The sequence below is a fragment of the Bactrocera dorsalis genome, chromosome 2 (assembly GCF_023373825.1).
Source record: "Bactrocera dorsalis isolate Fly_Bdor chromosome 2, ASM2337382v1, whole genome shotgun sequence".
In the NCBI taxonomy this organism is placed as follows: domain Eukaryota; kingdom Metazoa; phylum Arthropoda; class Insecta; order Diptera; family Tephritidae; genus Bactrocera; species Bactrocera dorsalis.
This window is the reverse complement of record NC_064304.1, coordinates 88,688,226-88,701,264: the sequence shown is the minus strand read 5'-3', so window position 1 is coordinate 88,701,264 and position 13,039 is coordinate 88,688,226. Positions and strand designations below refer to the sequence as shown.

Below are 13,039 nucleotides of genomic sequence, written 5' to 3'. Positions count from 1 at the left end.
GATTGTCAAATTGTGCGGGATCCAACGAGAACAAACCTTTTTTACGGCCAGGTGTTCATGCAATATCGAATGTATGCTGGTGGGAGAAATGCCTAGGCATGCCTCTATCTGAAGGTATGTTACATGATGGTCTTGCATTATCAGTTCACGTACGGCATCGATGTTTTCTGGCACAACGGCTGTTTTTGGACGACCTTCACGGAATTCGTCTTTGAGCGAGCGTCGGCTACGATTGAATTCGTTGTACCAGTTTTTCACAGTGCTATAGAATGGTGCTTCATAGCCAATCAAAGATTTTAGTTCATCGATGCACTCTTGTCGTGATAATCCACGTCGAAAGTTGTGAAAAATGAGCGCACGAAAATGTTCACGAGTTAATTCCAATTTTTGGCCGAGATGAATTTTTTAATTCCCTGTAAATAAAACAATTCACGATTAAATGTCAAAACGTTCTGAGTGATGTTATGCTAAAAAATGTCAAACTTTCCAATGGAAATGTCAGATTGCACCTGGCAACACTTAGTGTTGCCTAGTCCAGAAATATATATAGCAGCCTACGTATATCAAGCGAACATAACTGCGATGATCACTAATCTGGCATCAACCACAAATCATCGATTTTTTTAAACTAAAGAAACTATCGATATATTTTTCTATAATTTGATTATCAAAATGTTTGGATCAACTTACGGTGACCAAAATCGAATATGGTAATTGGTACTTAATATGACAATTTTTGCAATTTCCAATACTTAATAAAAGTCACACGTTGCAACTTATTTGCGAATTTATTAAAACAAAAGAAGAAAAAATGTGAAAAGTCTCGCATAAATTTTTGATTTATTTGCATATTGCTACATGTAACTTAGGGTGCTTAAAAAAAATGTTTTTGATTTTTTTCACTCTATGAATATGTGATGGTTGTTTTTGAGAAGCGAAAATTAGTTGGTGAAATTTTAATTTGAATGAAAAAACGAAAATTCCTATGTTAAATGTATGAGAACCTAAAAAAAAATAGTGACCCCTTAGAGTTAAGCTACAGCGCCTGGCTTGAGGGAGGATTTTTTGTTTGTCAATCACTAACATTTGAGGGGGTAAGAGTTGAAAAAAAAATTCCAAACAATTTTTTGAAGCACCCTAATGTACCTGTATATATGCATCTAGAATTCTGAACATATTTATTGTTTTAGTTTGAATGGATCCATACATACATACATATGTATGTATATAATTATATTTTTTATAATTTTTTTATTGCCTCATTTAAATTCCAAGAGCGAGTTAATACAATAAAGCACTCTCAAAATTCATAATTTCTACAGAACGCTTCTCTCGCAAATCAATACTGCGCAAATAAACACTTACATTTACATACTTACATACATATGTATGAATTTATGTAAGTACATCTGTATGTTATCGCGGATTTACATTTCCGATTGCCTTCGCAACAAGATTTCGGAATTTGTCAATTGCGTGGCGTCGTTCGGGCAATAATTCCGATTAAAACTTGATCAGTCGCATCGTATTAACGGCAAATATTTAGAAGTAAATAAGTATTTTTGTCGAAGAAATATTTTAGGTATTCAATTACAGCATTTTGGGATTATATATATGTAGCTTGTATTCTGTACATGTGTATGTATAGAAATACATTTTTGTTAGTGTGTGTGTTTATAATGGAAATGCAAATCAAAAATCAAGTGTTGTGGCCTAAAACCATAAACACCTCTAAGAGAATGCAGAAAAACGCGAAAATTTTACCTTTAATAATGTATTTCTATTATATGGAAAATATTAAAAAAATTGGATTATGAAATGCTTAAGTGTTCTAATCTTTGAAATTTGTCTGAACATAGTATAAGATATATTTTACAATATAACTACAATATATACAAGTAATTTTCAATATACATACATATGTATGTATGTTTTTGCTTTGATGCAGTGTTCGAACTGCCAAGCAACGTGAGATCTCATCTCGAGATTTCTTCGCGGCGATAGGCAACAAATTAATTAGCTGTGAAAGCAAGTGAGCCTAAATAATGAAAAAGTTTTTTATAGACACACATACATACTGTCATGCAAATACACATGTCTATATGTACGTATGTAAATGAATAGCTTTTTCTGCGTGAAAAAAGACACAAATGGAGAGAATGAAACAATAGTTGAAAGGCGAGTTGAGAGTTTAAAAAGGCAAAGATTCTTACCATGAAACTTATGTGTGTATATACTTACTATTTATCATATACACACATATGACAAATTAATAACAAAGCTTGTGAGTGCCACGTGTGCAAGAGAACGAAAGATGAAATAAACAAAGCGAGGATTGTAAAAGCGTTTAACAAAAGAATGCGAAAATTAACTCAAAGCAAAAAATAAAAATTTCGAATATACTCACGTTGTCATGGCGAAAATATTTTTAATGATTCATTAGAAAATTGTGCTAATAAAAATTTATATTTTATATTTACAACAATAATAATAATTAATTAAAATACAAATGATGAAATAATTAACTTTTGGAGATTCTTATATGTATGTATATGTGACTTGCTCTACGAAAAGGTGTCAAAAAATCAAATTTCTTTTTTTTTTTTAACAGCTGTTTCCCAGAAAACTAGTTTTCGCACGTTAGCTCCCTTTTCGTAGACCAGGTCACATATATATGTATATATGAATACATATATATAAGTGTAAGCAAATTATAAGTGCTTATCAATATCAACCAATTCTCAATTATAAATCTCCAAAGAATTTCTCAAAATCCTTGCATTTGAAATCAATTTTATAACCACTTCTTTATTGCATCATTTTTGTTTGGATTGCATTTTTCAAACAGGAGACATTTCTTCTAATTTTTTATTTTTAAGTTTTGTAAAATGAGCAGTTACACACAGTTACTTTATTTTGTACATAGTTCAGAAGAAATACAAATTCGTATACACAAATGTAGGGCCCATAAACTATTAAAACGTTAACTTCGGTCTGGCACAAATTAAAGATAAACAAATTGTGCTGGTTTTTTAACCATTCTTAAAATGTATGTAAATTTTACATACATATAATACATACATATGTATATACACATATTTTCTTGAAGATGTGTGAAATACACGCACACATATCAGGCCCGACTGAAACCCGGTCTTAACACGCCACTTTGTCACACCCGTCATGTTTGTTCTTTTCGTTAACTCTGCCACCCGAGTGTGTTTCCTGGAAACTCTTACAACATCTTGAGTTGTCGCTCGTCTTTTGTGTCTTCAAAATCATTTCATGCCAAAGCAAACAGTTGGTAACCAAAATTCTATCTATGAATGGGAATAAATCCCGTGCAACTTCACGTTTTTCGTTTTACTACAAGCCATACATTTGCGAGTGTGTGTGCAACGTGCTTGCCTAATGTTTTGCCGCCTCTGGGTCACATCAACAGTAGATATGTGCCGCTCTGTGTGTTACATACCGGAAAGAAAGCTGATTGTTACGCACGTAATTTCAAGGAAGACCGGTCACTTGGACCTTGTACTGACCACACAGTTATGAGTAAATACGAGTACCATAGCAGTGTACAAACATACGAGCGGCAAGTAGTAACAACCTTGTTGACACACTGTTGGGTGTTCTGACAGTTGTGAATTGGGTATTTAGTGTGTGGGAAAGTGCTAATAGACTGTTTGCGACTTCGAGTGCTCTTTTTATGAGAACTCAGCCATGTATGTATGTATGTAGATGTAGTATGTCTAAGTTAAATTGTAAACAAATCATTCACGAATTAATTTGTATTTTTGTTTATTTCTCATTTACAGTTACGGAAGCCCATTTAACTTGAGCGCTGAATAAAAGAAACACAGGTAAGAAATCACACTTTATGTGCTCTTGTAGATTTGATTATAGATTTGGTTATAGTCTATGTTTATAAAGTATTTCTAGTACCATCAACTCCATTGGGTTTAGCCGAGTAAGTTTTTAATCTGCCTTTAGCATCGTACTTCCTCTTCGAAATAAAAATAAAACTTGGCCTTATTGGACACTTGAGTTTGCAGCTTTATATCCAGCTATTTCGACTGGAATTACTAGAAAATAGTTAGAAATATACACACATATACTCATACATACATATAATATATGCTTTACTAAATGGGAAGAAACTCACATAGGATTATTGCGAGGATGCTAGACACAAAGTACGAGTAAATGAAAAAATTTTAACCTGAGTTCGTTAGACTGCTAGAGAATACACTGTATTCTAAGTATATGCCAAGTCTACTATTTGTGCCAGACGGTTTGAATTCTTCTCGATATTATAAAATTAGTAGTAAGAAAAGTGCTAAGTAGATTAATCTTTCAGAATATAGTGGATGTTATTTCTTTGATAAAAGGTATTAAAGCCTTAAGACAATCAAAAACTTGAACTCCGTCAAAAGCGAAGCAATCTATGCCCCGATTCTCATTGCTGGAATTTCCTAAAAGTCTGTTTGTTATTCAATCAGCTAAAGAACCGTTTAGTTGAATATATTGCTACTGTTTTGTTGTTGTAACGTTCATATTTAATGCTATTAATTTCACAAGCGTTTGCGAACATGAAATTGTCTTCCATTGAGAGAAGTCGGCTGCTGCGCTACTCAAAGCTAGAACTGCTGCCACAAACGTCATCTACCCATATATAAATATGCATGTAATTAGAAGTATAACAACAGAGGTGCAGCGCCCGCAACCTAAAGGGCAGAAATATGATTTTAAAACTGCGGACGTTTAGATTTCATAACAAAAAGTATAGAAATTCCATGGCAGCACAGAAACAGTTTTTGCCCACAAATACCACTCAGCAAAGGGGCCAATGTGTTTGGCTACTCCTACATACATACTTATGTACATAGATATATAAGTTTCTACTCACTTGCGCTCAGGTACTCGTGTATAGAAATAGACTAGTGCCTTCGTCGGTCTCGCGGGTCATGGCTGATTTTACAACTGAAATTACAATACTCATGCGCTTTGCACTCAACTCCAGTGCCCGAGGGATTGGCTCCTATTGTGTGTGTATGTGTGTGTGTGTATGTGCGTGTCTGGTGGAAGTCATTGAGACTGAAACCGCAAATTTACTTAATTTACTTAGTAAGTTAGCGAACGCAGGGCAGGAGGCAGCGGAGGTAACCATCAGCAATCAGTATACGAAACGTTTCATTGTTGTTTTTGGTGGGGCTCCATGACGTTGGCGAACGCATGTAAAGTGAACTCCGGACGCGGATGACTTGTATATTGGCAAAGGGCGTGAATACGTAAAAATAACAATGTATATATAGATCTCTGTGTATTTGCATATAAACACACACACATGCATGTAGTACAGCGAAATACATATAAACGTAAAAAATTATTTACAACAATGTGTGAATGTTTGATTTATTGTTATGAAGTGTCGTGGAGGAAGTGTAAAAGTAGCAGTGACTTGCGACTCCTTCTCTGGCTATTAGCGGCAGAGTTGCCAGATTACCTGTACCTATGATTAATTAACTTATTAACGATCAAAGATTGAGAGACGCATTCCATAATTACCCTTATCTTGCTTTTACTTTTCTGATATTACTGAACCCTGCGGCCTTTCATGGGGTCATAGCGACCTTGAGCAGATAATATATTATGCAATCGATTTTATTCCGAGTATGTATTGCTTTTATCTTAGTAAGACAATATTTTTCGGTAAAGTTTTCCTCTTTAAAGTTCTACGGGCAGTTCCCAGTGAGCGAACATGTCGTGCTGGTGCAGTTATCTCTACCATCTACGCTCTTAGTTATTCAAGGCAAAGAGAGACAGTTTTTAAAACCTCTTTGGTTCTTCGTAAACAATCGTAGGATTGAGAGAGTATAGAGAGAAACGCAATTTTGGCATTATTACTCGAGTTTCAAGTAAGATGAAAGTTTTGTCTGCAATTGACCCCAAAAAATGGAAGAGAGTGTTAAAGGTTTTTATATAATACTGCTTCGTTTCTGCTTGCAGATTGTTGTTGCAGGATATCTTTAAACAATTTTTGAAAATTTCCTTTTACTCTAAATTTTAAAGTTATTTGGCAACGCTCTTTCAACTTGACCGCGGTGTTAAGAATTTTTTGCGGCCTATGAGAGTTTCGCTATCATTGTAAGTTCCTCAGCTCTTATATTGTAACAAAAGCTCTAAAATAGTGGGTTATGATTCTTAAATTCTTTTCGTACTCTCATTCTACACTGTCGCACTGGCCAACAACATTTATTTATTTGTCGTTATAAATCACTTACATTGCTATTTGCTCTTCGCATCTCACTGCGGTTACGGTAAATATCCGCCAGACTAAAAATAATCAAAAAGCATGAAATACTTATGAAATTCCCACACAAATTGTAAACTTGACTCCCGCCCTCTATGTACATACAGACGAACAATAATGAACTCTAATAATATTTCCACCACAACAACAATTGTCACGAATCAAAATTCCGCCTCAGGAAAAATTATGTTTGATAAAGTTTACGCGCGTTCATACACTTGTGTACATACATACATACATATATACACACAAACACACACACATCTTTGCTTTTTTCCTGCCCGTCAATTCTGCTTCTTGCTTTGTTTCGCGAAGATTTAAAGACCAGTAGCAGCTCCTTCACTTGGCGGCTGTTTTGCTTCACTCGTTGTATTTGCGCTGCTGTACTCTGTTTAGTTTCGGCCTTCGTTGTTTTTTCTTATGACTCGTTCTTCTTGGCATTTAACTTAAATAGTTAGACATGGTTCTTCGTACAGCCGACACTCAAGTGTTTGTTGCGCGTTTTCGCAGAAATTCTTTGCGCTACTGCATTTAGCAGCCACTTCACTAGTCGCCACGCCATGCCACTCCACAACACTCCACTCTACTCCACTACATTCTAGCCGCACTCTAGATACACACACACACACAAATATAATGCTTTAAGTACGTATTTTACACCTCCTCGTTTCACTCTGGGCTCCGCGCCTACTTCAGCCGTCTGTCAGCACACTGCTCACCATAGTTATGGCCACTCACCACATCAGCGTTGCAATGTCATCTTTAACGCATTTCCACTCCTTCAATATGCTCGAGTTTCCAGTTGCTACTCGCTATTGCCGCGAGCTCCATCAACCTCAGAACTCTAATTGCGTGTTAACATAATAAGTGCTAGAAATATTAGAAGCACTATTTCGTAGAGTGCAGCCAGATGGCTTTGCGTACGCCTGCCACAAGTGCCTAATGAAAAGCCATGCTTCTTAACTTCAGCGCCTGTTCCTACCCTTCGCTCTGTCGGGTCATGCATATCGAACTCGATGTGAAGTGGCTGGTGTGTTCATCGGCGTTGGCTTCATCAATTTACCGCGTACCGATATTTGCAAGTGTTGCATCAGAGAGTATTAAATAGTGCCACATCTTCCACCTGCCCCCTGGTATTACGCACACCACCGCATACGCGTCTCTGCGCGTTCTATTCTTTACCCTAGCGCCATGTCTCAACCGGTTGACCGCCAGTCTATCGGTTCGTCAGTAACTTGGTGCTCACGCGCTAGTGGTCATATGTTGATGTTGTTGTAGAAGAAGCTACCGGTTGGCGGTGGAAAAAAGCAAACACATTTTGACCTTGTTTCGTGAGAATCCCATAAATAGGTAAAGTGATTAGAGATAATCAAGTGAAAAGTGCGTGCCAGTGTCGGTTTCCTCAAATTAATTTATATGGGCTTTCTCGACGTTGCTGAGATTTCTATGCCATTTATTTTTAATTTTGTTGCTTTTTGGACACAGATTTTCTTGATTTTTGATTACTCGAAAATGTTAGTTTCAGTGTAACTTGCAACGATTTTTAAAAACAGATGAATGGTGTAATACCTTCGCCCTTGGAATTGTGGAAACACATATGTGGTACAAAATTGCGGTTCACATCGCTTTATTTGATAACATAAAAAGGAAGGAATCGTAACATTTTTTTTTTCAAAACTTTCAAAAGAGGCTCCTTTGCGTCGATGCAGCGTTGCCAGCGCGATTTGCGAGCATTTTCCGCAATAGCTTTGAGAGCCGAGGTGCATGCTGCTGGATCCCCTCTATCGTATCAAAATGCTTTCCCTTCATAGGGCTTTTCAGGCAAGGAAACAAAAAAACTCCCGGAAGCGGAAGCGTTGGGATGCCGGCCTTGGTTAGATAGCTGTTCACAAGAAAGGCGGTATCAGCCGGGATGTTGTCGTGGTGCAACTTCCAATCGGCTGAGATGCCTTGTCGCACCCGATTGACCCTTCTTTGGAGGATATACACGTAAAACGCACGAACACGAATGTGACTCGTGTCAGTGTTCGTCGAAGTCGCAGGTCTCCAGCACGGTCTTCATCAGCAACCGCTTCCCGACACTCCAAAACACACCACTCCTTAGAAAAGAAACATCTTGGTTAGCCTGCTTAATCATATCAAATGTCTCTGTCGCAGATTTACCTATTTTCACAAAGGATTTAATCGCGTACCGCTGATCTAACGAACGCTGTCGCGCCAAATGTTTGTCCTGAATCTCCAGGTGCTTGGAGCAACTGACCAGCCACTAGGACACCCTTTACCTAATCCACTCAGTGCGCGCAATGTTCGAAGAAAAATTGCGGCTGAAAAAAATCAGTCCTATTACTTTCCAGACAAACCCCATATGTATGTATACCCACCTTTGATCAGCAATTGCTGTGCAATAAAAAATGTTTTGAAAAATCAGAATCTCCAGCGATTTTGAATTTGATCTCCTTCCTATAAGGCTTTTCGAAATTTCACGCTGGCAGAGAACCAAAAGATTACGCAAAAAAAAACTAAAAAAAAAATCACTAACACAGAACTAATGAGCTACGCAATGATCCTGAAATAGCATCGAGACAATAGATTTTATTTTTCTTTTCCAACTTTCGTTTCTTCTTTTTCGCCAAGTTTAAGTATAACCAAAGAGTGAGTGAGTCATGCAAACTATGCGATGCGATCGATGAATACAAAAGACATACCATACATACATATATACAGATGTAAGAGGCGTACAAAATTGAACGAGATAAACATACATATATACACACACATACAGACATACCAAGCAGACGCTTACATACACACATGCGTGAGCTTGAGAAATTTGTTTAACAAATTAATACGTTGAGTAAGGTAAGATGAGCGAGAAGCGCAAAAAGAAAACAAAACCAAGAATATAAAAACAAAAGCAGCGAAAGAGGCAAAAGCCAAAAAGACGCTGGCGTGTTTGTTTTCTTTAAAATAAAATAATAAAATAAAACATTGAAACATTTAGTACACAAAGTGAGCGTAAAATTTGCAAACAATCGGCGCAAAACGGAGACACACGCCAAGCAGCAGCATACATACAGACATGCACAAACAATAACAACTCGAGGGGCGCAGAACAGCTGCAAATAAAGCGCAATAAGAATGGCAAAAAGGCTTTTACGCGAAAAGCTACTGTCAATGTCAAAGAAAGGCCAGGAGCGGCCGTAAAAATTAAAACATGAAATATGCAAACACAACAAAAACAACAAAAACAACGTGAAAATAAAAACACAAAAATCATATGTACAAAACGCGAAGCACGCTGGTGACCTAACGGCAGTATGAAAGAAAAATAATGAAATAAAAAAGTGAAAAAAGTAAATAAAGTGGCTGAAAGAGCTTAAAGAAAATAACAGGCAAACGAGCAAGCAAGGCATGAGTAATGCGCGACGTGCCTGAGTGTGGGCGTCTTATAGGTAGAATTAAAAAGATTATTAAGCACAAAATAAAGTTTGCGAAAAAAATGCAAGCTAAAGCAAAAATAATAGACTTGGAAAATAAAATATGGCATTTTTAAGCCAGTCGAACGAAGGTGAGGTGAGCTTGAAAACACAAAACTTTTGAACGCGCTGACACAGCGAGAAATAGAGTAAACAAAGTGAATAAAAAGTAAAAAGTTAAATAATATAAATATACTGTGTGGTGTGGTGATTAATAAAACCCTGCGGTAGCAGAAAAAATTATAAGAAATTCAGAAAAAAAACATTTGTTTATAAAATTAATATGGAAAATTCAAAAAATCAAAGTGTGTTGGCGGTTAAAAGAGCGCAAAGTCATATTTAAGAACACTTTAACTTATTTACGTACCATTTGACGTATGAGACGTTACGTCACAAACAAATTCTAGTATATTTTCATCAATTAATAATTATAATACGAGGTAAGTTTAGTAAATCTCCGATTTTTGGATACAAAAATATGTTTTAGAATAAAAATATTTCTTTCGCATGAAGAAACTTTTCCAATAAGTGTGAACCAAAGTTTATTTCATAAAGATACATGTACATATGTATTTGCTTTTTATTGTTGTTGTGTCGCTTTGGCAGCGATTTTACTTTGTAATGCTTTTAAGGAACAAAACCAAGAACCGTTATGTATACGTCTGGCATCCTCGAAGTTTAGTGTTCTTCATTTGCATATTTCTGTGCATGTGTGCGTATGTGTGTGCAAAATCATTTTATATCCATTCCACCGCATAACCGAAACACCAATGCTGGACTTGCCAATGCTGCAGCATTATCAGACATTATATGCATACAGAAAGGGTTCCCCTTCAGCAGCGGCTTTGTCTTCTCTCAACCACACACATGCACACTCCGATCTTTTGTTGTTATTATGATTTTTCTGGTTTTATTTTGGCCTTTGGTCGACTGCTGTTTTGCCGGTTTCTTGGTTAGTCATGACCTTATTCCGTAGGCATTGTGACTCCCTTCGATGCTGACATACATTGATGCTCGTCTCAACGCTTTCATACATATGTACATACCTACACTTACATATATGTATGTATGCGTGTGTGTGCCTATAGCCAGATGTACATAATTGGTCATGCATTATTCAGTTGGTCTTCAATTATGTGGTGATGCTATTTGCAAAACCGCAGCGGAGACAATTTAAATGACAAAAAACGCTCAAAAAGAGCAAAGAAGCAAGAAAACGAGCAAATGAATGAATGAAGCGACTAATTTGGTGGTTAAGAGTAGCACTTAAGACATTTTGGTGAAAATACAGACATACAGGCGGACATATGTATGTATAAAGGACCAAAAACATGCATATGTAGAAGTATGTATGTATGTATGCGCATGTGTCGTTCCGAAAGGTGTCGTTGCGGTTGCAATTTTTTCGCGTCTCCGGATGCTACTCAATTTTCAGCACTTAGCGGTCCGCCTGACACACATACCAAAAACATGTACATGTATGTATGTATGTATGTATCTTTTTGGGACTATGTAACATCTGAAGATGAAGTAATAGCTCTATATTTGGAACTGTTTGCATCATCTTGTTGTTATTGTTTTTGATAACCTGTTAACAAGTAAATAAATTATTGCTTTACAATTGTGTTTATAATTTTCATTTTTTAACGTTGAATAATGAGGTGTTCGAAAAGCTTGTATTTTATATACATACATATATGCATAACATATGAATATGTATGTACATATATTTATCAAAAATATTAATCAATAATTTCATTATTTTTGTTATTATTGTTTTTTTCCATTCCAGTTATTAATTCCTGCCCAAAATTGCAGTTGTACTTGTCTGACTGCATTCACTTGTCCGAAAAATATTCACTCCTTCATTCATTTATTAATTGCTCATTGCTCACATACATATACACACGCACATATATTTGTTTATTGCAGTTTTTATTTCCTTTGTCACTGATCGTTTGTTTGATGGCATTGCTATGCTTTACAAATTATAAGTGATTAATTTACCGCCAACAAGGATATACACTCATAGACAGATGGGTATACTAGTAGATGTGAATTTGTATATATGTATGTGTGTGTCATGGATATTGACAACAGTGTTGCTGTCATGCAATTTTGTAAAAGTTGTTGTAGCAGCTTTTCGGCTTTCGGCACAGTTGATTGAGCTTTACGGGAAGTGCCATAACTTGAGCGGAAGTGTCCTTCATATTCATATTCGCCTCGGTAACCAAACAATTTTTCGCTTTTTATGGCAGATATGGACCAGCTTTTCAACAAAAGCACTTTATAAGTGTTGTTGGTGAACATCATGACAGTCTTGCCACCAGAGAACCCAAACGCTGATCCGCATGCGATGATGACTTCAACCCATCGGTGAAGAGTTTAAAGTTGACGTCAAATTAATTAGTAAATTACAGAAATAGAGGAAAAGAAAAAAACGAAATATAGTTATTCCAAACACACAGAAATGATTCAAATTCTTAACGGAATGTGCCGCATGGGATGTATAAAAGGTGTAGCGTTCCCTTGTGACCTAAAATTACGTCTTACTGGTGATTTTAAATTCACACCTGAACAGCACGACAATTCACGGCTTCGGCAACTTGTCGACGCTGGCATAGCTTTGCTAATTATTCAGATAAATACACGCAATGCACACGCCACAAGCTCAAACTCCCCAGGCATTTTATGGACTTACGCACGACTTTGCTTTCGCGTCTCATTTAAAATGCGAGCTCGTGAAAAAAGGATTATCTTTGCCTTCGCCTGCATTGCGTGCGCTTAATGCGATTAAAGCCTTGTGAAATGCCTACGCATGCGCGCAAGGTCGTTTGCCAACGCACTACCAAACTGTCTGTCCAAATATCGCATTGCGTTCGTATGCACTCGTGGTAATGTCTGTTTGATTATCAGTCTGTGCGTTTTATTCTGCCGTACGCCTGCACGTCGTGATCGTGAACGCCAGTTATTCAAACCAGTCGAAGGCTGAATCATTTCAAATTAATGTAGCGCATAAATTTCCTGGGACTGCAACACAATTTAATAAGACATTCGAAGGATTCGCGAAAGCGTGAAAGATAAAATGTATATATGTGGAATGGTTCAAGTTGAGGAGAGTCTCTATTTGAAAATTCTTGGTACGACAGTGGATCAAAAATTTCGAAGAGTACTCAAGTAGTAGAAACTCCTCTTTCTTATAAAGCTTAGTTAAAGTGAGAATGAAAAGCAAACCAATTGGACGAGGTTTTTG

The 13,039-nt window shown here is 36.6% G+C and overlaps 1 protein-coding gene across 6 annotated transcripts in view; it reads left to right on the top strand.

The window, feature by feature from the left end:
- The window catches only part of LOC105229619 (uncharacterized), a 143,816-nt gene that overhangs the window by 34,453 nt on the left and 96,324 nt on the right, over positions 1–13,039 (top strand). For 4 of the 6 annotated variants that reach the window (XM_049448281.1, XM_049448287.1, XM_049448286.1 and 1 more), the window contains exon 2: positions 3,816–3,860. The gene's annotated coding sequence lies outside the window, so the exon portion shown is untranslated. Of the gene's footprint in view, positions 1–3,815; positions 3,861–8,943; positions 9,879–9,924; positions 10,227–13,039 lie in introns of those variants that run through there. The other 2 variants (XM_049448288.1, XM_049448284.1) reach the window with 2 other exon arrangements.